Source organism: Rhinolophus hipposideros (genome assembly GCF_964194185.1).
Source record: "Rhinolophus hipposideros genome assembly, chromosome: 11".
NCBI lineage: Eukaryota > Metazoa > Chordata > Mammalia > Chiroptera > Rhinolophidae > Rhinolophus > Rhinolophus hipposideros.
The window spans coordinates 83,830,907-83,855,885 of NC_138057.1; positions in this window are offsets into that span (position 1 = coordinate 83,830,907).

Sequence of the window (24,979 nt, forward strand, 5' to 3'; positions counted from 1 at the left end):
CAGGAGGCTATTTGCTACATGAACCTTCCATCCCATGGATGTAGAGAAAGGACTGAGAAGGGAAGAGGGAGGGGGAGTGAGGGCCGATCACATGTGGGGCAGGAGCCGACTTCCATCACCTCACTGACCTCCCAGTCACCATGAGAGGGAGCCGTTGTCCCCACCTGCCAGGCAAGGAGACTGACTTTCCATATCTTTGCCTGAAGTCACACAGGTAGTACTTGGAGGGGACAGTCCTCAGCTCTGCACCATCTGAGGATCAGTGCCTACCCCCACCCCCCATAAGACAGGTGCCATGGCAGATTTCCTGCTGAGCAGCCAGTTGTGACCTCAGAGGAAGGGAGCCTGGGCGGAAGCAGAGCCGTTTTCTGGGCTGTGGACAAAGATTTTAAAAGGCCCGAGCACAGACATCACATAGCTGTGGGGGTGTCGTTGTCACAGGGACCTGGTGCTGCTTGTCCTCGTGTGAAGGGCCAGGCCACCACCTCCCTTCGCCCCTGTCCCTGTCCCCAGCACCCAGCCTCGGTCCCACCACAAAACCAGCCCTGGTGAGTGCCTGGCCCAATGCACCATTATCTCATGTGTAGATTTTCCACAGTGGAATGACCAGGATTCCACCCTCGCTGCCAGGACTGTTTGGGTCACTCTGTTTTGTCCACATGTCCTGTGTGCAGGCCCTAAGGGCCCATTTCGGCATCTGTCCTGCTCTCAGGACTGTGTGAGAATCAGTCTCCCGTTCAAGTCCCATGGGAAACGGAGATAAGCACCGTCTCTGCCTTATCTGGAAAGGGGGAGCAGCGGGTGAGAGGAGGCCTGTGAAGGGCCCGAAACGGGGTTTATCTCTCAGCAAGGCAGCTTCTTCCCGGGTGTCTGGTTTGTCATCCACACGCGGAGCGAGGAAGCGGTGTCTGCTGCCATCTCGTGGGCATTTTGGAATTCGCACCCTGTGCTGGTCGCCGGGGAAAGTGATTCTGTGCTGCCGCCTCGTGGACAACGTTGGGAACGACACCCGTCTGGGTGTCACCTGGAAATGCTCTTGTTCTCTGCTCCCAGCTCGACAAGTTAGGCTCCAGCTTGTTTCTTTAAACACTTGAAATGCCCACAGCGTCACCACTATCAACTTCAATTAAGAGGGGGGCAACGCTGTGTAAGAGATACATAAACTTGTCTTACTGGACGTTCATTCTCCTTAGATAACAAGGAAACAAAGAATGAGAAACGACAAGGATGCTTCTTGTGAAGTTGATGTTTTGTCTGTAAGAATTTCCCAAGGTCCTTGTTGAGAGTTGCTGGGATCTCAGTAGACGGTGACATGGGACACCGACTGTGATTTCTCCTGTTTGTTGTAACTTAACCTAGAGAGGGGTCAGCAGTTGGATTGCAACTCAGTTGTCAGGGTTCGTCTTTTTTTTTTTTTTAATGTGTCTCTGACTTAATCATTACATTCAGAAGACAACCTGATCACTCTTATATTGCAAAATGTGTTTGAATTTTCATTTTGTTAAATATTTTTATCCAGAGTATTACTGGGCATTTCTCATCTTTAAGGGAATCCAATAACTTTTCTGTGTCTTTTGAAGTACCCCACGTCGTGTCTATTCCCAGTGGAGTGTGTTAACAGTACCCCAATAGGAAGGACTGCATGCCGGTGAGTGAGAAGGTTGTTTTATGGTTGTTTTTCTCTTATTAGAAGATAAAGTTAACTCATACTGTATGCCTCCATTTCCCCTTCGGAGTGTGTTGTCCAGTTTTAGGTTTGGCTCTGAGTCCTCACCATCCACAAGTCCTCAGCCAGTCAATCATCTTCTCTCCACTGCTGCTTGTTTCCCTTGCGTTTACACCTCTCACTAACCGATGTAGCATCTTCTCTTGACAGTCTTTTCAGCTAGTGGCCATGCTTTTTTATCACTGTGAGATTGCCTTACTCTCAGCATCATTCTCTTGTTCACCAGCTCTTTGTGTTAATTCCAGGAGAGCCATCGTCTGCAACTGTCACTCAACTAAAACCACACTTTGGAGTAACTTGCAGAGGCTTGTTGGATTAGTAGAAATTGATAAATTTGTTCATGAATGTCAGTGTAAAGAATACTCGTGTGATAGTCAAAGTGCTTAATTTTTAGTATTCACTGGAAATGAAGGCTTTTTTTAAAGTTAAGACTTCTGGTATGTAATGAAAGTCACAGAAATAAAAATTAATAGGAAAATGCATGGTGTATATAAGAAACACAGGATATGTCTTGGGTCTAGAGAAAAGGTGTGAGATGTGGACATGTGTTTTTGAAGGAAAGGCAGTTAACTTTGAAGCTGGTCATTTCAGAATGGGAAACAGGTTACACTGGACCCGAATCTGAAGGTAGACTGGACAGAGAAATCTTGAGAAAAGAAGTGTTATGTATGGTCAAGCCAGATAAGGGTGGATTACTTTCAGTGAAGTAAGTGAACTTCAATATGTAAACTAAGTTGCCGTGGCAGCTTTCTGACTTTGTTAAAGGCCAAATTTTCCTTCATCGTTTCGCACCTGAGATGTTACGAAAAGTTTTCTGTCTACATAGCAAAGATCCTATGTTGTCTTAAAAGAGTTTTCTGTTTTAATCTCATCCTGCATTGGAAAGAAACAATCCCGTCAGCCTTGAGTACCAAAGTTGTGTTAATCATATATTGAGTGTCACGTTGGATAAATGAATAATTTATGTTGCTGCATAATGACATAGGGATTGGAAACATGGGGGACTAGTGTGTTTTGGAAGCACAGACTCCTTCCATGGCTCCATGGCTCCCTTGCCAAGGACGAATTAATACAAACCTGAGGTGCTTTTCACACAGATATTATTAATAGCCAACTTTGGCTGTCTACACAGGACAGCTTATTTTATTGCATCTGTCTGCAACATGTTTTGGGTCTATTTCTTCTTTTGCCTTATGCGACCCTCTCCATTGTATCCTGCCCATCCCCAGGGTCGTTTTTCAACTCACAGTGTGGACAGAGAGCCTCTGTAAGTCGCCACATCTGGGGGTAGTGGGGTGCAAACCAAAGATTTATTCTGCACATAAAAGATGCAGCCCAGGAGGACCACTCCAAAGGAACCCAGGTCTGAGACCTGAAAGCCTGGGTATGGAAAGGCCACAGGGAGGCCTGCAGGGCTAGACTGCAGCCCCCAGGGAGCGCTGGGGAGGCTGGCTGTGGTGGGATCCCAGGCTCTGGCCTGTGTGCTGGGGCTGAAGGGGCCTTGGGGACGCCACTCCAGGTGCAGCATCTGCAGGGGGAGCTGAACACCCGGCCGTCAGGCAGCTTTGCTGGAACAGCCATCCCCCTGCACAGCTGTGGTAGCTGGCCTGTCCTCAGCTGTTCCTGGCATAAGGGGTCTTGTCCAAGGCTGGGTTCACCCTCAGGTCTAGAGGGATGCCTGGTGTGGGAACTCGAGGCATGGGGAGCCTAAAGGCATGTCCGGAAGACCTGGGAACACAGTGCAGAGTCAGCCAAGGACACCCTGAGAGATCCCAAACCCATAGGCCATGCACAGCGTCAGCGACCTTGGGCTGACAGCAGCTCAGCACCCCATACCCCACATTCTTTGTCTAATTCTGTCCACGTCTGACCTTCTCCTTCTGTCTCTGTCAATATCTGTCTTTGTCTGACTAGGTTCAAGATAGTCATAAAACATGCTTGATGATGGGAAAACATTCAGCCTAAGAGAAAGCCTATAAAGAGTTCATTTGTGCCAAACCAATACCAATTGCTGGGAAGCAAAATCTCAACGGACTGAGAAAACGCTCCACAAAGTGGCGGTTTGCAGCTTATTTTATACACAGAATCAAAAGAGGAGGTTACATGAAATCCACTGGTGGTAGATTAATGGGGAGGGAGAAAGCAGAGCTGGGAAATCTCTGTGATTGAAGTAAATTGGAGAGACAGGTACTTCTTACACCTAGGTGGGTTCTGGAGAGTTAATAGTTCACTTTTCACAGCACATAGAGATGGTAATCCGGACAAGAATAATAATAAAGTGTTTTACAGTTTCCTGGTCTGGTGGTGGTGGGGGTCGGGGAGGGAGGGATTACAGACATTCCAAAGGTGTGTTATCTTAGATGCAAAAAGGCAACTGACTGGCTCACTTAAGGTAATGACTGGCCTTTGTCTAGGAAGCTGCAGGCCAAGGGTGAGACTTCCCGCCATGGCCCCCCTTAGTTAGGAATTTTTATGTCACACCATCCTATGCGGTTATTTTCAGTCTCCTGAGCTTGTCAGGTTTAACCCGTGGCCCCTTTTCCGTCCTCATGCTCTTGTCGTCACCCTGCAGTGACCCTTTCGAGCCCCCAACAGACCTTACTTCATCCCTAGCTCAGGATGTCTTACCTACCCCTGTTCCCTTTCTGTCTCCCTATGTCTCCTGCATGTGGGGTCCATGACTCTCCTTTGTGCAGGGTTCCCAAATGTATGTATTAAATCTGCTCATTTCCTCTTGCTTATCTGTTTCATGTCTATTTGATTATTACATCAGTCAGAAGCCTGGGGGTACAGGAAAGTCTTCCTCCCCCCCATAAGCAAGTAATCAGATATTTAATAAAAGGTGAAATTTGGGAGTGTATCTACATCACTGGGTCCTGAAATAAGATTCGACAATTTAAACTAAGTTATTCTGAGGTCTGAGTGAATAGATCAATGAAATAAGTAACAATCTACCAATTTCCCTTCTGGATGTGAAACTTTTATTAAAGTTTCAAAGGTGGGAATGAAGAGGACCAAAAATTTTGCCCTGGGGCAAATCGACTTTAAGCTGGTTCTTAGGAAACAAGACTCATTTAGAACCTTTGATCCTCCCCCTTTTCTGCCTAAGAGATTCAGATGGAAAGATCTGGTTTAGGGAGGGAACCTTGTCAGAAATTCCTTAGCAAAAGGCGAGAAGACACCCTGTGGAGCGTGCTGACCTCCTTTCCCCCTTGTCCCATTATTTTCTGGGTTGCCTAGCAATTTACCTCCCGAGAGTGTGCCACTCTTCCTAAATTACCTGCAAAGCACCCAATCTGACCTCGCTGCCTTTGGAATTTTTACACGTATGTGAATTCCCCATGCGGATATGTTAAAATTCTATTTTACCTTAATGTGATTGTATTAATTTTATGATCAGCTCGGCTAGAATAACTCATTACCATAGGCAGAGAGCACAGGGCCACGGGGAGAGGGGGGAGGAAAGGAAGGAAAATGTGAGAGGAAACAAAGAAAACAGAAATGCCTAAGGAATTCCTAAGAAATAGTGCAGCTGCAGCTAATCGTGATGGATTATAACACCATCAGAATTCCAGGCAGGGAAAAATTCCTACGAAAAGGTACAGCTACAGCTAATTGTAATTGGGCATAACACTATTGCAGGCAGGGGAAATTCTCCACCCCTTTGACAGTCCCTACAAGGGAATCCCTCCTCCTGGTGAGAAGGAGGCGTCAACAAAGACAGGCCCTGGGAACGCCTTAGAAAAGCCCAGATATCACCTGTGACTCCACTCTTGAATTCATTTCCCGCCCTCATTCAGATATAATCCTAACTTTTCTTTGTTTCAGTGGCTCTCCTGGTGGTCTTGTGCACTCCTGCATTTTGGGAATATATTTTCTTTGTTTTAGTAAATCCTTGGCCCTCTTGCCTTCGTTCAAGATGCATTGTTCCTACATCCTGGAATGCCTTCCTGTGGTGATACAAGGACCTGATCTCCTCTAACACACAAGATGAGAGCCAAATAATTTTTTGAAGCCCCCACAGTATTGGGGAGCCTGCGAGGAGAATTACTGGCCAGGGCACTGCTAGATCCTGGAAACCGCTGCAGCTGGGAGCTCAAGGACGTGCAGGCAGAGGTAAGCGGTGTTTTTGTTCACCCTGTCATTGTTTCCTCATCTATTTCTGCGGGTTTTGGGAGAATTTAGAAGTGCTACTTGTCCTTTTTCTCTTTTTTTTCTACATGTAGATTGGAAGGAAAAAATGTTTGCGAAGCTAGCTTCTTGGGAGTAGCGACTCACATGTTTTCTTTATTGATTCTTTCCTCTCAGAAGCGGTCATTTTTTTGTGTTTGTCTCTTGTGCGTTTGTAATCAGAAGAAAATACCAAGGGGAGAAGTGGGTGGTAAAGGAGGGTAAAGGGGATCAAACATAGGGTGATCAAATATATGGAGAACTAGCTCTGGTTGGTGAGCACACAATGTGATTTATAGATGATGTATTACAGAATTGTACACCTGAAACCTATGTAACTTTACTAACAATTGTCACTCCAATAAACTAATTAAAAAAATAAGGAAGGAAATACCACAGGGACAGAAATCCTTCGGTTTCCTTGGTTAAGCTAGTAAAAGGGCTTTTTGGTTGGAGGCGCTGTTAAAATCCTATCATCAGTGGTCAGACCATGGATCCTTTGAATTGGAAAAACTTCAAATTTTGAAAATGTGTTGGAGAACTTTCATGGCAAACAGCTGTTTTATTGGAACCTAGAGGAAGACCACATGTTTAATACAAACGAATTCAAGGAAATTTTACTTTTGAATTAGTTTTTGAGCTTGTTGGTTCTTAAAAATGCTAATGTCAACGTTAGGTTTAAAAAAGGCAGAAGGGAAAATCAAGAGATGTGCAAATTTTTAAAAACTGTATTTCGATCTAATATTATGAATATTGGTGTGTTGGAACAAGTTTTAAGGGATGTGATAACTGATCAGAAACTTGACAAAAATTGAGGCTGCTTTTTCAGTCTGATAGAAATTAGAGTCTCAGCATCTTCCCCAGGTCCTCTGCCGAGCAGATCAGAAATGTTAGCACAGCCCACAAGTGCCTGAGGCTATAGAGCTGAGCAAAGGAAAAGAAATTGCAAAAGGGGCACTTTTAACAATACGAGCGTCCCTCCTGCAGCCTGGCTTCCCTTTCCCAGCCTCCCCAAAGACTGAAGCACAAATAAAACCCTGAGCACAATCCCCTTAGCAGAAGACAGGAAGACTCCATGCAGGAGCCTCACAAAACTTGACCTGCCACGGGTGTTCAGCTTTTACTGTATTACCTGTAAATCCCCCATTTTCACATTTAAAATCTGAGTCCACTCCCACCCTTGTGTAAAATGTAATATTTACTTGATGTGTCCTCACTTTCTTTGGAAATTTCATGGTTATGTGAATTCTAGGTGCGCATGTATTACAATTCCTGGTCTCTGTCTGTGGGGTTGGGTAGAAGTTAGAAGGTGTGCCAGGCCTTTGTCTCTTTTCTGAATTTAGATCGGCAGAAAAAAATATTTGTGCAGCTAACTTTTTGTACCTAGAGACGTCATAGTTTACTATATTCTTTCCTCCCAGAGATGTTGGTTTCTTTCCTGTGTCTGTGTCTTGCGTGTCGTTTGTCCTAAGAAGGAATTACCACGGGGACAGAACACAGGCACAGGCTCCCATAAGCCTGTCCTTGGAGCCGGCCCCACAGTCTGTGGAGTTAAGCGGCTCTCTCCAGACCGAAGTCTGCGGAGTCTGTGTCCCAGTACCTTGGCTTTGTGACCAAGGAAGCTAATCCTCTCTGGTCCCCACCATCGACCAGGTGCACTTACTCCATTGTGCCTGGTGGCCAGTGGGATAAGCTGGGGTTCCCAGTGCACCTCTGCCTGGCTGTGCCAGCTCCTAGGGGAGTGTGTCCTGAGGGGCCTCTGCCCATAAGGGGCATCTGTCCCCCCAGCCTTCCTCACCCATTAGTGCTGGACAGATCCCGGTCCAGTAGCACCTCCCTGGGGCCACAAATTAGTGGGTTTGGGGCTGGAGGTGCCTCACATTTTGTGGGAGATTTATAGATGATGAAATACAGAATTGTACACCTGAAACCTATGTAACTTTACTAACAATTGGTGGGGAGACACCCTCCCTGTCCACCCCACCATCCCTACTGCCTGTGTGACGAAGGTCTCTGACTGTCTTTGGGGTGACCCTTTGGCTCTGGGAGGGCTGCTTCCTCTGCACTCTGTGGAGGGGCCTCTGGCTTCCTGGCCTGAGCTGTAAAGAGGCTGCTTGGTGTCTCACTATTTAGTCCTCACTGTCCACGGACAGACAATGAATCCCGGAATGGGAAACGCATCTACATTTAAATCCTGTTACAGACCTCTTGTGACAACCATTTATTTCCTTGGTAAACTACCTTGTGTGTTCTCTATAGTTATTTCTAATTCTGTCAATTTGTGATCTCTGTGTGAAACCAGTTTGTGTTTGTGTGTGGTAAGATGTTTTGTACCTGTGGATGGTTTTACTAGATTGTAATATTTGATTGGTTTTAACAAATTCAATGCTTATATAAATTATACTATAAATTAAATTATGTTAAATGCGAATCAAATACAAAGTAACCTAAATGGTTTTAAGGATCAGATAATGTGGTGAAGTATTTGACAGTAAGGCTGGTTTTAGTTTGGGTTTATCACATAGTCGTATCTTTGAAAGTTATTAACAAAAAATATATATTTTAACTGGGCTTCTAAAAATAAGTTTGTTATATGTGTCATAAAATGTATCAAGAAAATAGCTACGCTAATAATTTATTTTGACATCTCAAATTTTAAGCTGATATATAAAATAGATACAATGAAAATAAAAGATATTTATGTAAACTTTTTAGTGATAATTATATTGTACATAATCATTGAAAAGGTTTTCTACACGTCTTTGGTATGGAAATATTGGATTTTGGTTCGAGTTCAGGTTGGAGTTTGTGTTCGAGTTCGAGTTCGGGTTAGAGTTTGTTTTCGAGTTCGAGTTTGGGTTCAAGTTTGTGTTCGAGTTCGAGTTCGGGTTCGAGTTTGTTTTCGAGTTCGAGTTCGGGTTCGAGTTTGTTTTCGAGTTCGACTTCGGGTTCGAGTTTGTTTTCGAGTTCGAGTTCGGGTTCGAGTTTGTTTTCGAGTTCGAGTTCGGGTTCGAGTTTGTTTTCGAGTTCGAGTTCGGGTTAGAATTTGTTTTCGAGTTCGAGTTCGGGTTCGAGTTCGAGTTCGGGTTCGAGTTTGTGTTCGAGTTCGAGTTCGGGTTCGAGTTCGGGTTCTAGTTTGTGTTCGAGTTCGAGTTTGGGTTCGAGTTTGTTCGAGTTCGAGTTCGGGTTCGAGTTCGGGTTCGAGTTCGGGTTCGAGTTCGTGTTCGAGTTCGGGTTCGAGTTCGGGTTCGAGTTCGGGTTCGAGTTCGAGTTTGTGTTCGAGTTCGCGTTTGTGTTCGAGTTCGGGTTCGAGTTCGAGTTCGAGTTCGAGTTTGAGTTCGGGTTCGAGTTCGGGTTCGAGTTCGGGTTCGAGTTCGAGTTGGTGTTCGAGTTCGAGTTCGGGTTCGAGTTCGGGTTCGAGTTTGGGTTATGATTGTTCGAGTTGAATATTACATCAGTCAGAAGTCTGGAGGTAGAGGAAAGTCTTTCTCCCCCACATAAGCAGGTAATCAGGTGTTTAATAAAAGGTGAAATATGGGAGTGTATCTACATCACTGGATCCTGAAATAAGATTGGACAATGTAACCAAACTAAGTTATTGTCAGGACTGAACGATTAGATCAATGAAATATGTGACAATCTATCAATTTAACTTCTGGATGTGAAACTTATTAAAATTTCAAAGGCAGGAATGAAGAGGACCAAAAGTTTCCCCTTGGGCAAGTTGACTTTAAGCTGGTTGTTGGGGAACAAAAGATTCCTAAGAACCTTTGGCCCTCCCTCATCCTGCTTAAGAGAGTTAGATGGAAAACCTGGTTTAGGGAGGGAAACTTGTCAGAAACTCCTTAGCATAAGGCGGAAGACCCCCAGTGGAGCCTGCTGACCACCCTTCCTCCTTGTCCCATTCTTTTTTGGGTTGCCTAACAACAGTTTACCCTCTGTGAGTGTGCCACTCTTCCTAAATTACTTGCAAAGCACCCAATCTGACAGCACTGTCTTTAGAATTTTCACGTTTGTGAATTTCCCATGTGCATATGTTAAAATTCGATTTAATCTTAGTCTGATTCTGTTAATTTTACGATTAACTCCGCTAGAAGAAGTTGTTATTACAGGCAGAACAGGGCCAAGGGGAGAGCGGGGAGGAAAGGAAGGAAGATGTGAGGGGAAACGAAGAAAAGAGATGAGATCATTCCTAAGAAATGGTGCAGCGACAGCTAATTGTAATGGGTTATAACACTATTAACATTGCAGGCAGGGAAAAATCTCCATCCTCTGTGTCATCAAGGCTGTTCCTACTTGGGAATCCGTCCTCCAGGTGGGACGAGTCATCCTCCAGGTGGACAGGACTCTCAGCAAAGACACTCGCTGGGTACGCCCTGGGAGCACCTGTGACTCCACCCCTGAATATTTCGCGCCCTCATTCAAATATAATCCTAAATTTTCGCACAGTTGCTCTCCTCCGGGGCCTGCCCACTCTTGCGTTTTGTGGATATGTTTTCTTTCTTTTAATATTTCCTCGGCCTGCTTGCCTTTGTTCATGAGGCGTTGTTACAACCTACATCCTGGAATGCCTTCCTGTGATGACTCTGACCTGCTCTCCGATAACACACTTACTAGGTTAGAGCAAAAGAATTAATTTTTTAAGCCCCCACAGTATTGGGGAGCCTGCGAGGAGAATTACTGGCCGGGGCACTGCTAGCTCCTGGAAACCGCTGCTGCTGAGAGCTCGGGGACGTCTGCCGGCATAGTAAGCGATGTGTTTGTTCACCCTGTCAGCCTTCCTGGTCTATTTCTGCGGGGTTTGGGAGGATTTAGAAGTGCTGCATGTCCTTTTCCTCTCTTCTACATGTAGACTGGCAGGAAAATATGTTTGTGAAGCTAGCTTCTCGGGAGTAGCGACTAACACGTTTTCTTTAGTGAATCTCTCCTCCCAGAGATGGTCATTTTTTGTGTCTATGTCTCTGGTGTCGTTTGTTGTAACAAGGAAATACCACAGGGACAGAAAGCCTTTGGCTTCCTTGGTTAAGCTGTGAAAAGGCTAATCGGTTCCAGTAGCTATTAAAATCCTATCTTCAGTGGTCAGACTATGGAATCATTTGAATTGAAAAAACTTCTAAATTGGAAAATGTGTCAGAGAACTCTTAGGACAAAGAGCTGTTTGATTGGTCCCTAGAGAAAGACCCCATTTTCAATACAAATGAATACAAGGAAATTTAACTATTCTTAATGTTTTCAATGAGTATTTAGCTTCTTGAGTTACATCAGATGCTAATATCAATATTAGGTTTAAAAAAGGCAGAAGGGAAAATCAAGAGATGTGCAAATGTTAAAAACTTTTCTGGAGATTTAAGATTTAGAGAACTGTTATGTTGAAACACGTTTTAAAGGATTTAATAACCAATCAGAAACTTCACAAAAAATGGAAGCTGATTTCTCAGTCTGATAGAAATGATAAAGTCTCACCATCACCCCGCGGCCCTCTGCGGAGTAGATGTGAAATGTAAATAGAGCTCACAACTGCCCCAGGCCCCCTGAGGTAAAACAAAAGCGGCAGTTTTAACAACACAAGCCTCCCTCATCCAGCCTGGCTCCCCTTTTCCTGCCTCATTAAAGACTATGAAGCATGAATAAAAGCCTGAGCGCAATCCCCTTAGCAGAAGACAGGAAGACTCCATGCTGGAGCCTCACCAAATTTACCTGCCACGTGTGTTCAGCTTTTCCTGAATTACCTGTAAATCTCCCATTCTTCATCAAAAATCTAAGAGCCCACTCCCACCCTTGTCTAAAATGTCATATTTACCTGATTTCTTCTTACTGTCTTTGGAAATGTCATGCTTATGTGAATTCTACGTGCATATGTATTACAATTCCTGGTGTCTGTCTGCAGTAGGGTAGAAGTTTTAAGGGGTGCGAGGCTTTTCTGTCTTCTGATTTTAGGTTGGCAGAAACAAAATACCTGTGAACTTCTTTCACCTAGAGACTCTAGGGTTTTTATTCTTTCTTCCCACAGATGTTCACTTTTTCCTGTGTCTGCGTCTTTCGTGTCGTTTGCCCTAAGAAGGAACTACCACGGGTACAGAACACAGGCACAGGCTCCCTTAAGCCTGTCGTTGTAGCCAGCCCCACAGGCTGGGGAGTTAAGCAGTTCTCTCCAAACTGGAGTCTGCGGAGACAAACTTTGCTCTGGGTCCCTGTCTAGAAACTGCTTGAGGTTTTCCTTTCCTTCTCATTCTGTGTCCCAGGAGCTTGGCTTTGTGACCAAGGAAGCTAATCCTCTCCGGTCCCCACCATCGACCAGGTGCACTTACTCCATTGTGCCTGGTGGTCAGTGTGATAAGCTGGGGTTCCCAGTGCGCCTCTGCCTGGCTGTGCCAGCTCCCAGGGGAGTGTGTCCAGAGGGGCCTCTGCCTATAAGGGGCATCTGTCCCTCTAACCTTCCTCATCTGTTAGTGCTGGAAACTTGGTATAAAATTAAATGCTTTCTCAAGTCACACCTTTTGGTCAAGCAGCTCAACTGAGAATACAGGTAGGGAGTTTTTTAAATATGAAGCACAACAAAAGAAGTCTGAATACTCAGAATCTTTGCTTATGTCTTAAAGTATCTAATAATATGTAGATGACAAAATATTGCTATTAAGTGTTTTTGTCATTTATTTCATTTGTATAGTAACCATATTGAGAAAAATCTCCAATTATTGGATTGTAATTTATATAGTTACATTTAAAAACTAGTATTTGTAGTGTTTAAATTCTGGTGATAGAGCATTCTTAAAAGTGTCTTTCTGGGGGTGCACGGTTAGCTCACTTGGTTAGAACGTGGGGCTGAGAACACCAAGGTGGTCTGTTCAGTCCCCACATGGGCCACCATGAGCTGCACCCTCCTTAAAAAACAAAAATAAAGAAAAAGAAAAAATAGAAAAAAAGTCCTTCTGTGTTTTATAAAATAAAGCTGTAAATGACAATGATAAAGAAGTTAAACATGTATGTTAAAAAAAATCACCTGACTTGGACGGACGGGTTTATTTCTGGGCCCTCAATACCATTCTATTGATCTCTATTGTATCTCTATGCCAGTGTCACCATGTTTTCTTTACTGTGGCTGTGTACTAAGAATCACATTTGGGAAGTGTGAGCCTCAACTTGATTTGGTTTTTAAAGATTGTTATGGCTCTTTTTCCCCCTGGAAATTTGCTGTGAATATTAGGATCACCTCATGCATTTTCCCACAAAGGCCTTGGGGCCTTTTCACAGGAATGACACTGAATCCGTACATCTCACAGTCTGTTCTGTTGCCTCCGAAGAATTTCCATCACCAGGGGATGGCCTCCGTTTATTTATGTAGGTTTTCTTTAATTTTAATTTCTTTCAGCAAAGAAAGACATTGTTTTGTAATTTTCAGTGTACAAGCCTTGCACTTTGATTAAAAGTATTCCTGAGTATTTTATCAACATTCATGTTATTTAAAATGGACTAGTTTTCTTAAACTCCTTTTGAGATTATTCCCTGGTAGTGTATACAAATAAAACAGATTTCTGTGTGTTGATATTTTGTCATTTAACTATGATATGGAACATAATTACATCTCTACAAGGGATACAGATATGTATATTCTGTTTTTGTGACCTACTTCTGATTTGACTGGTTGGGGGCTATTAGTGTCCTGCGGGGCGAGGGTTGGGGCTGAGGTGGAGTGTGGTGCTGAGTCAGGGGTTAAGGTTAAGGTTGTGGGTTACAGTTTGGTTATGGTTTACGTGTATTGTTTATGGCTACATATGTGTTATATGGTTTATGGGATTGACTATGGATCCTGTTTATGGTTTATGGCTATGTGTTTTTGGTTATGGTTTATGGATTAAGGCTTATGGTTATAGTCATGGTTTACGGATATTGTTCATGGTCTGTAGTATGTGGTTTCTGGTTATAGTTTAGTATTGTGGTGAGGGTTTAGGTTATGCTTTATAGAAATGGTTATGGTTTGTGGTTGTAAGGTTTTCAGAGTTTATTTTAAGGTTTATATTTACGCTTAGGGCTAAAGGTTTAGTGTTTAGGTTTTAAGGGTTAGGTTTTATGTTTGAGGTTAGGGTGAGGGCTCAGTGATGTGGAATCTGTTGCTTTCCCGACCCAGCGTCTGTTCTCTGGCCCAAGTCCAGAACCTCAGCTTCCAGGGAATTCGTCTCACCTTCCATTCCTACCTGACATATCAGAATCAAGACTCCTGCTTGGGGGAGATTTAGGGGAACTTCTGAACTGCGCTGTCCCCTTTCCTTCCTCGTCCCAGGAGAGGGAATCCCAGAGCAATGCGGCAACAATAAGCAGGAGGAAGAGGTCCTGGATGACTAATTTACTAGTATTTTCCTTATTTGAGGGTCCATTTTGTTAATGGCAATCACCCATTTTGATGCAATAGGTGTATTTTAGTTTTACTTTCTCGTCTCTTCCAGAATTGTTAGAAACAATGAACAAATGTTGATGCATCATTATTCACTAAAGTCTGTATTTTATTCAGCTTCCTGCACGCAGGTTCTGTCTCATTGCTGGCACCTCTGTCTGTTAAAGGCAACACCAGACAGGTTAATCCTGACAGCTGGGTTACCCGGTGAGTGAACTGGGGTGTTATGATAGGAAATGAGACCAGGAGAAGAACATGAGGCCTGATAAAGTCTCAACACTGTGCTGATGATAGAGACTTTATTCTCTAGCCCAAGTGAAGCTGTAGGTAGTTGTAGTTACAGGAAATGACAGGATTAGATCTCTAACTTAGAAAGATCGAGCTCCTCACAGTGTGGAGGTTGTCGTGGATGAGAGGGACGGAAGCAGGGAGACCAGTGAGAAGAGCGGTGAGAGGTGCTGCTGGCCTGAGCTGAGGCAGGGACCCTGAGTTTGGAGATGAGCAGGGTTTGAAGACCCGGGAGGGGCTGTGGTGAGCGCTGCCCTGAGGATGAAGCTGGCACAGATGCCAGAGTCAGCACTCAGAGGACTGTGGTTGTGAGGACACCAACAGGAGAGCGCATTCTGCCACCAGGAGGCTGTTTGCTAAACGCTTGATCCTTCCATCCCATGGATGTAGAGAAAGGACTGAGAAGGGAAGAGGGAGGGGGAGTGAGGGCCGATCACATGTGGGGCAGGAGCCGACCTCCATCACCTCACTGACCTCTCAGCTGCCCTGAGAGGGAGCGGTTGACCCCACCTGACAGGGGAGGAGACTCACTTTCCATGTCTTTGCGTGAAGTCACACAGGTAGTACTTGGAGGGGACAGTCGTCAGCTCTGCACCATCTGAGGCTCAGTGCCCCCCCCCCCCCATAAGGCAAGTGCCACAGCAGATTTCCTTCTGAGCAGCCAGTTGTGACCTCAGAGGAAGGGAGCCTGGGCAGAAGCAGAGCCGTGTTCTGGGATGAGGACAAAGATTTTAAAAGGCCCCAGCAGAGACATCATATAGCTGTGGGGGAGTCGTTGTCACAGGGACCTGGTGCTGCTTGTCCTCCTGTGAAGGGCCAGGCCACCACCTCCCTTCCCCCCTGTCCCTGTCCCCGCAGCCGTCCCAGGTCCCACCACAAAACCAGCCCTGGTGAGCGCCTGGCCCAATGCACCATTATCTCATGTACAGATTTTCCTCAGTGGAATGACCAGTATTCCACCCCACGCTGCCAGGACTGTTTGGGTCACTCTGCTTTGTCCAGCATGTCCTGTGTGCTCGCCCTAAGGGCCCATTTCGGCCTCTGTCCTGGACTCAGGTCTGTGTGAGAATCAGTGTCCCGTTCAAGTCCCATGGGAAACGGAGATAAGCACCGTCTCTGCCTTATCTGCAAAAGGGGAGCGGTGGGTGAGAGGAGGCCCGCGAAGGGCCCGAAACGGGGTTTATCTCTCAGCGATGGAGCTTCTTCCCTGGTGTCCAGTTTGTCATCCACACGCGGAGCGAGGAAGCGGTGTCTGCTGCCATCTCGTGGGCATTTTGGAATTCGCACCCTGTGCTGGTCGCCGGGGAAAGTGATTCTGTGCTGCCGCCTCGTGGACAACGTTGGTAACGACACCCGTCTGGGTGTCACCTGGAAATGCTCTTCTTCTCTGCTCCCAGCTCGACAAGTTAGGCTCCAGTTTGTTTCTTTAAACATTTGAAATGCCCACAACGTCACCAATATGAACTTCAATTAAAGGGGGGCAACGCTGTGTAAGAGATACATAAACGTGTCTTACTGGACGTTTATTCTCTTTAGATAACAAGGAAAGAAAGAATGAGAAAAAAGAAGGATGCTTCTTGTGAAGTTGATGTTTTGTCTGTAAGAATTTACTAAGACCCTTGTTGAGAGGTATTGGGAACTCAGTAGACTGTGACATGGGATACCGAGTGTGATTTCTCCTGTTTGTTGTAACATAACCTAGAGAGGGGTCAGCAGTTGGATTGCAACTCAGTTGTGAGGGTTCGTCTTTTTTTCTTTAATGTGTCTCTGACTACATTCAGAAGACAACCTGATCACTCTTATAGTGCAAAATGTGTTTTAATTTTAATTTAGTTAAGCGTTTTTATCCAGAGTATTACTGGGCGTTTCTCACCTGAAAGGAAACTCAATAACTTTTCTGTTTCTTTTGAAGTACCCCACCTCGTATCTATTCCCAGTGGAGTGTGTTAACAGTACCCGGACAGGAAGGACTGCATGCCGGTTGGGGAGAGGGTTGATTTATGGTTGTTTTTCTCTTGTGTGTGGGGTTCCCATACAGATGTAGGGGATTTGACAATTAAATGCGCGAACTCGTCACTCTTTCGATATCTGATGCATTACTCACCTTGAATTGTACCAACTAGACAGAGTTGGCCATGTTCACTACGTGGAAGTGCTGTAAAGGCTGTACAAAAAGGAGGACACTAACTTTGCGCCAACAGTTCGGGTCTTGTATCCTGAGAGTGTACCAAGTCACAGGGCACTGTCTGTGAGGGAGTTTCAGTTGCAAAAAACAGTACTGTCAGGATCACCTAAGGTAAAGATTGACCTTCGTCAAGGAAGCTGCAGGCCAAGGATGTGACTTCCCGCCACGGCCCACCCTAGTTAGGAATTCTTATGTTCACACCATACTATGTGGTTATTTTCAGTCTCCTGAGGTTGTCAGGTTTAACCTGTGGCCCCTTTTCTGTCCTCATGCTCTTGTCGTCACCTTGCAGCGACCCTTTCCAGTCCCAAGAGACCTTACTTCATCCCTAGCTCAGGATGCCTTATCTACCCCTGTTCCCTTCTATCTCCCTACCTCTCTTGTATGTGGGGTCCCTTACTCTGCCCTCTGTGCATGGATTCCCATGTGTCTGCGTTAGATCTGCTTTTTTTCTCTTGCTTATCAATTTCATATGTATTTGATTATTACAGCAGTCAGAAGCCTGGGGGTCGAAGAAAGTCTGTGAGTGTCCGACATAAGGAAGTAATCAGATATTTAATAAAAGGTGAAATATGGGAGTGTATCTACATCACCGGGTCCTGAAATAAGATTCGACAATGTAACTAAGCTAAGTTATTCTCAGGACTGAATGATTAGATCAATGAAAAAGGTGAACTTGAACCTATGGAACTGCTGGAAAGTTTCAAAGGTGGGAATGAAGGGGACCAAAATTTTCCCTTGGGCAAGTTTGACTTTAAGCTGGTTGTTGGGAAAGGAATGACTCAGAAAGAAGGTTTGACCCTTCCTTCTGTCCTAATCAGGTTTAGGGAAAGACCTGTTTAGGGAAGGAACCTTGGCATAAACTCCTTAGCATAAAGCGGGAACACACCCAGTGGAGCCTGGAGCCGGATGACCACCCTTCCCCTATGTCCCATAATGTTCTGGGTTTCCTTCCAACAATGTACCTGCCACGTGTATTGAGCTTTTCCAAATGTCCTGCAGAGTGCCCATTCTGTTAATAAAATCTAGAAGTACATCCCAGACCTTTCCAAAATGTCCTCTATGCCATGTGTCGTTTCACCGTCTGTAGAACGTTCCTGCCTCTGTGAATTCCTCCTGCACATGTATCAACTTTCCTGTGGGGTTTGGTAAGGGTGAGATGTGATGGGCCCATGCACAGGCATCGCTTAGATATGGGGTGGGAGGAGTCGTTGTCACAGGGCCCTGGTGCTGCTTGTCCTCCTGTGAAGGGCCAGGCCACCACCTCCCTTCCCCCCTGTCCCTGTCCCCAGCAGCCTGCCCCGGTCCCACCATAAAAGCAGCCCGGGGAGCGCCTGGCCCAATGCACCATTATCTCATGTGCAGATTTTCCTCAGTGGAATGACCAGGATTCCACCCTCGCTGCCAGGACTGTTTGGGTCACTCTTGTTTGTCCACTTGTTCTGTGTGCTCGCCCTAAGGGCCCATTTCGGCCTCTGTCCTGGACTCAGGACTGTGTGAGAATCAGTGTCCCGTTCAAGTCCCATGTGAAACGGAGATAAGAATCGTCTCTGCCTTATCTGGAAATGGGGAGCAGCGGGTGAGAGGAGGCCTGCGAAGGGCCCGGAACAGGGTTTATCTCTCAGCGATGGAGCTTCTTCCCAGGTGTCCAGTTTGTCATCCAAACGCGGAGCGAGGAAGCGGTGTCTGCTGCCATCTCGTGGGCATTTTGGAATTCACACCCTGTGCTGGTCGCCGGGGAAAGTGATTCTGTGCTGCCGCCTCGCGGACAACGTTGGGAACGACACCCGTCTGCCTGTCACCTGGAAATGCTCTTGTTCTCTGCTCCCAGCTCGACAAGTTAGGCTCCAGCTTGTTTCTTTAAACACTTGAAATGCCCACAACGTCACCAATATCAACTTCAATTAAAGGGGGCGACGCTGTGTAAGAGATACATAAACTTGACTTACTGGACGTTCATTCTCTTTAGATAACAAGGAAAGAAAGAATTAGCAAAGACAAGGATGCTTCTTGTGAAGTTGTTTTGTCTGTAAGACTTTCCTAAGGCCCTTGTTGAGAGTTGCTGGGATCTCAGTAGACTGTGACATGGGATACCGAGTGTGATTTTTCCTGTTTGTTGTAACATAACCTAGAGAGGGTTCAGCAGTTCGATTGCAACTCAGTTGTGAGGGTTCGTCTTTTTTTTTTTTTAACGTGTCTCTGACTTAATTACTACATTCAGAAGACAACCTGATCACTCTTATATTGCAAAATGTGTTTTAATTTTAATTTAGTTAAGCGTTTTTATCCAGAGTATTACTGGGCATTTCTCATCTGAAAGGGAACTCAATAACTTTTCTGTTTCTTTTGAAGTACCCCACCTCGTGTCTATTCCCAGTGGAGTGTGTGAACAGTACCCCGATAGGAAGGACTGCATGCCGGTGGGTGAGAGGGTTGTTTTATGGTTTGTTTTGTCTTGATAGAAGATAAAGTGAACTCATACTGTATGCCACCATTTTCTCTTTGGACTGAGTCGTCCAGTTTCAGGTTTGGCTCTGACACCTTTTCATCTACAAGTCCCTCAGCCCATCGCTCATGTTCTCTCCACCGCTGTTTCTTTCCCTTGCGTTTACACCTCTTACTAACCAATGTAACATCTTCACTTGGATGTCTTTTCAGGTAGTGTCCGGCTATTTTTTTCTCACCCTGAGATTTCCCTCTTTGGAAATGGCCCTACTCTTAGCATCGTTCACTTATTCACCAGCTCTTTGTGTATTAATTCCGGGAGAGCCATGTTCTACAACTATCACTCGACTAAAACCACACTGTGGCTGAAACTCCAGACTCTAGTTGTATTTGTAGAAAGTGTTCAAGTTGTTCATGAATGTCAATCTAAAGAATACTTGTTTAATAGTCACAGGGCTTTTTTTTAGTATTCACTGGAGATGAAGGCTTTTTTTTTAAAAGTTAAGACTTCTAGTAGGTAATGAACTTTATAGGAATACAAATTAATAGGAAAATGAGTTGTATGTATAAGAAAAACTAGACATATCTTGTGTGTAGAAAAAAGGTGTGAGAAGTGGAGATGTGTTTTTGAAGGAAAGGCAGTTAACTTTGAAAGTGAAGCTGGTTGTTTCAGAATGGGAAACAGGGACAGGGGACCTGAATCTGAAGGTAGACTGGACAGAGAAATCCTGAGAGGAGAAGTGTTATGTATGGTCAAGGCCAGATAAGGATGGAACACATTCAATGAATAAATGAAGTTACATATGAACATTAAGGTGACGTAGCAGCAGAGTTGGTTCTTTCTGACTTTGTTAAAGGAGAAAGTTTTCCTTCATCGTCCCGCTCCAAGGAAGATGTTATTAAAAGTTTTCTGCCTGCAAAGCAAAGATCCTATGTTGTCTTAAAAGAGTTTTCTGTTTCAATCTGGTCCTGGATTACTAAGAAAACAAACCTGTCAATCCTGAGTACCAAAGTTGTGTTAATCATATATTGATTGTCACCTTAGATAAATGAATAATTTATGTTGCTTCATAATGACATAGGATGGAAAACATGGGTGACTAGTGTGGTTTTGAAGCACAGACTCCTTCCTTGTCTCCACGGCTCCCTTGCCAAGGACGAATGAATACAAACCTGAAGTGCTTTTCACACATACTATTAAGAGCCAACTTTGGGAGTCTACACAGGGCAGCTTATTTTATTGCATCTGGCAGCAATATGTTTTGGGTTTATTTCTTCTTTTGCATTATTTTATCCATGCTGTGGCTGTAATTTTCAAGAAAAGCTGAGGGAGTTCAGTACAGGTCACTACTAGGTGTGTGATTGTGGTGTGCTGGTTGTTTTGAGTTAAGGGTAATGTTCTGCTCAGGCTGATGATAAACTTCTGGCCCTCTCTTTAACTATGCAGAAGAATGGGAAATAGGGGCTTTGCCCATACTGAGATCATCAGCCACCATCTCTGTGTGACCCGTCTAGAGGGCAGGGCAACCTGATAGTCACTGATCATGTGCTCTAATTGTTCTGCCCTGGCTCTTTGAGGCCCCAAGGTCACCTGAGCTCAGCCCTAGGTCAGGATGTGTTCAATCCGCACTTCCCCTTCTATCTGTGTACCTCTCCTGCTTGTGGGGTCTGACTCCTGTGTAGGGTTCCCATACAGATATAGGGGGTCTGATAATTAAGTGAGTGAACTTGTCGCGCACCTCTTTTGATATCTGAGGCATTACTCACTGTGACCATGTACCAACTAGACAAAGAGTTGGCCACGTTCACTACGTAGAAGTGTTGTAAAGGCTGTACAAAAAGGACGACCCGAACTTTGAGTCAACAGTTCGGGCTCTTGTATCACGACAGTGTACCAGCTCACAGGACACTGTCTGTGAGGGAGTTTCAGTTGCAAAAAACACAACAGATAGGTTCAATTATGGTAAAGATTGACCTTTGTCAAGGAAGCTGTGGACATGAATGTGACTTCCCCCTATGGCCCACCCCAGTTAGGAATTCTGATGTTCACACCATCCTATGTGGTCATTGTCAGTCTCCTGAGCTTGTCAGTTTTAACCTTGGCCCCTTTTCTGTCCTCATGCTCTTGTCTTCACCTTGCAGCGACCCTTTCCAGTCTCCAAGAGACCTTACTTCATCCCTGGTTTAGGGAAACAACTTTGGCATAAACTCCTTAGGATAAGGTGTGAATAGGCCCAGTGGAGCCTGCTGACAACCCTTGCCCCATGTCCAGTTATGTTCTGGTTGCCTAACAACAATTTACCTCTGTTAGTGTGCCACACTTTCTAAATTACCTGCAAATTACCCAATCTGACCTGTCTGCCTTTTGAATTTTTACATGTTTGTGAATTCTTCATTTGCATATGTTAAAATTCGATGTTATCTTCTGATTCTGTTAATTTATGATCAGCTCAGCTAGAAGTTGTTATTATAGGCAGAGAGAACAGGGCCAAGGTGAGAGGGGGTAGGAAAGGAAGGAAGACTTGAGGGGAAACAAAGAAAAGAGGAGATGAGATCAGTTCTAAGAAAAGGTGCAGCTACAGCTAATTGTAATGGGTTATTCCAGTATTAGCATTACAGACAGGGAAAAATCTACTCCCCTGGTGTCCTAGGAGAGTTCCTATAAGGCAATCTTTCCTCTAATGGGAAGGAATTGGCTTCAAAGACACACTCTGGGTGTCACCTGGAAATGCTTTTCTTCTCTGCTCTCAGCTGGACAAGTTAGGCTCCAGTTTGTTTCTTTAAACAGTTGAAATGGCCACAACGTCACCAATATGAACTTCAATTAAACGGGGGGCAACGCTGTGTAAGAGATACATAAACGTGTCTTACTGGACGTTCATTCTCTTTAGATAACAGGGAAAGAAAGAATGAGCAAAGACAAGATGCTTCTTGTGAAGTTGATGTTTTGCCTGTAAAAATTTCCTAAGGTCTTTGTTCAGAGTTATTGGGACCTCAGTAGACGGTGACATGGGATACCGACTGTGATTTCTCTTGTTTGTTGTAACATAATCTAGTGAGGGTTCAGCAGTTGGATTTTAACTCAGTTGTGAGGGTTCGTCTTTTTTTTTGAATGTATCTCTGACTTAATTATTACAGTCAGGAAACAACCTGATCACTCTTATATTGCAAAATGTGTTTGAATTTTCATTTCGTTAAATATTTTTATCCAGAGTATTACTGGGCATTTCTCATCTTTAAGGGAACTCAATAACTTTTCTGTTTCTTTTCAAGTACCCCACCTCGTGTCTATTCCCAGTGGAGTGTGTTAACAGTACCTCGATAGGAAGGACTGCATTCCGGTTGAGGAGACCGTTGTTTTATGGTTGGTTTTCTCTTGTTAAAAGATAAAGTGAACTCATAATGTATGCCACCATTCCCCATTTGGAGTAAGTCGTCCAGTTTTAGGTTTGGCTCTGAGTCCTCTCAGTCCACAAGTCCCTCAGCCAGTCAATCATCTTCTCTCCACTGCCGTTTCTTTCCCTTGGGTTTGCACCTCTCACTAACCGATGTAGCATGTTCTCTTGACAGTCTTCAGCTAGTGGCCATGCTTTTTTATCACTGTGAGATTGCCCTACTCTCAGCATCATTCTCTTGTTCACCAGCCCTTTGTATTAATTCCAGCAGAGCCATCGTCTGCAACTGTCACTCAACTAAAACCACACTTTGGCGTAACTTGCAGAGGCCTGTTGGATTTGTAGAAAGTGATAAATTTGTTCATGAATGTCACTGTAAGAATACTCGTGTAATAGTCAAAGTGCTTAATTTTTAGTATTTACTGGAAATGAAGGCTTTTTTTAAAGTTAAGACTTCTGGTATGTAATGAAAGTCACAAATAAAAATTAATAGGTGTATATAAGAAACACAGGATATGTCTTGGGTCTAGAAAAAAGGTGTGAGATGTGGAGATGTGTTTTTGAAGGAAAGGCATTTAACTTTGAAGCTGGTCATTTCAGAATGGGAAACAGGTTACTCTGGACCCGAATCTGAAGGTAGACTGGACAGAGAAATCTTGAGAAAAGAAGTGTTATGTATGGTCAAGCCAGATAAGGGTGGATTACTTTCAGTGAAGTAAATGAACTTCAATATGAAAACTAAGTTGCCGTAGCCGCGGAGTTTGGTGCTTTCTGACTTTGTTAAAGGCCAAATTTTCCTTCATCGTCCAGCTCCAGAGATGTTATGAAAAGGTTTTTGTCTACAGAGCAAAGATCCTATGTTGTCTTAAAAGAGTTTTCTGTTTTAATCTAATCCTGGATTGTGAAGAAAACAATCCCGTCAACCTTGAGTACCAAAGTTGTGTTAATCATATATTGAGTGTCACGTTGCATAAATGAATAATTTTTGTTGCTGCATAATGACATAGGGATGGTAAACATGGGGGACTAGTGTGTTTTGGAAGCAGAGACTCCTTCCATGGCTCCATGGCTGTCTTGCCAAGGACGAATCAATAGAAACCTGAGGTGCTTTTCACACAAATATTATTAATAGCCAACGTTGGCTGTCTACACAGGATAGCTTATTTTATTTCACCTGACAGCAATAAGTTTTGGGTCTATTTCTTCTTTTGCATTATCTTATCCATCCTATGGCTGTAATTTTCAAGAAAAGATGGAGGAGTTCAGATTATTTTGAGCTAAGGGTAATATTCTCCTCAGCCATTTTATAAACTTCTGGCCCTCCCTTAACTACCCAGAATAATGGGAAATAAGGGCTTTGTCCATAATGAGATCATCAGCCACCATCTTTGTGTGACCCGCATAGAGGGCAGGGCAACCTGATAGTCACTGATCATCTGCTCTAATCTTCTGCCCTGGCTCTTTTAGGCCCCAAGGTCACCTGAGCTCAGCCCTAGCTCAGGCTGTGTTCAATACGCACTTCCCCTTCCATCTCTCTACCTCTCCTGCTTGTGGGGTCTCTGACTCTTTTGTGTAGGGTTCCCATACAGATGTAGGGGGTCTGACGATTAAGTTCGGGAACTTGTCGCTCACCGCTTGATATCTGAGGCATTACTCACTGTGGCTTTGTACTAAGTAGACAAAGAGTTGGCCACGTTCACTATGTGGAAGTCCTGAAAAGTCTGTACAAAAAGGACGACACGAACTTTGCACCAACAGTTCGGGCTCTTGTATCACGACAGTGTACCAGCTCACAGGGCACTGTCTGTGAGGGAGTTTCAGTTGCAAAAAACACAACAGACAGGCTCAATTATGATAAAGATTGACCTTTGTCAAGGAAGCTGCCGACATGGATGTGACTTCCCGCCATGGCCTACCCTAGTTAGGAATTCTTATGTTCACACCATCCTATGTGGTTATTTTCAGTCTCCTGAGCTCGTCAGGTTTAACCTTGGCCCCTTTTCTGTCCTCATGCTCTTGTCTTCACCTTGCAGCGACCCTTTGCAGTCTCCAAGAGACCTTACTTCATCCCTGGTTTAGGGAAACAACTTTGGCATAAACTCCTTAGGATAGATAAGGTGTGAACAGGCCCAGTGAAGCCTGCTGACAACCCTTGCCCCATGTCCAGTTATGTTCTGGTTGCCTAACAACAATTAATCAATCGGAGGCTGATTAGATCGGAGGATGATTAGATCAGGGTGTTAATTAGATCAGAGGCTGATTAGAGCAGGGCGTTGATTAGATCAGGGCGTTGATTAGATCAGAGGCTGATTAGATCAGGGCGTTGATTAACTCGGGGCTTTGATTAGACCATAGGCTGATTAGATCGGAGGCTGATTACA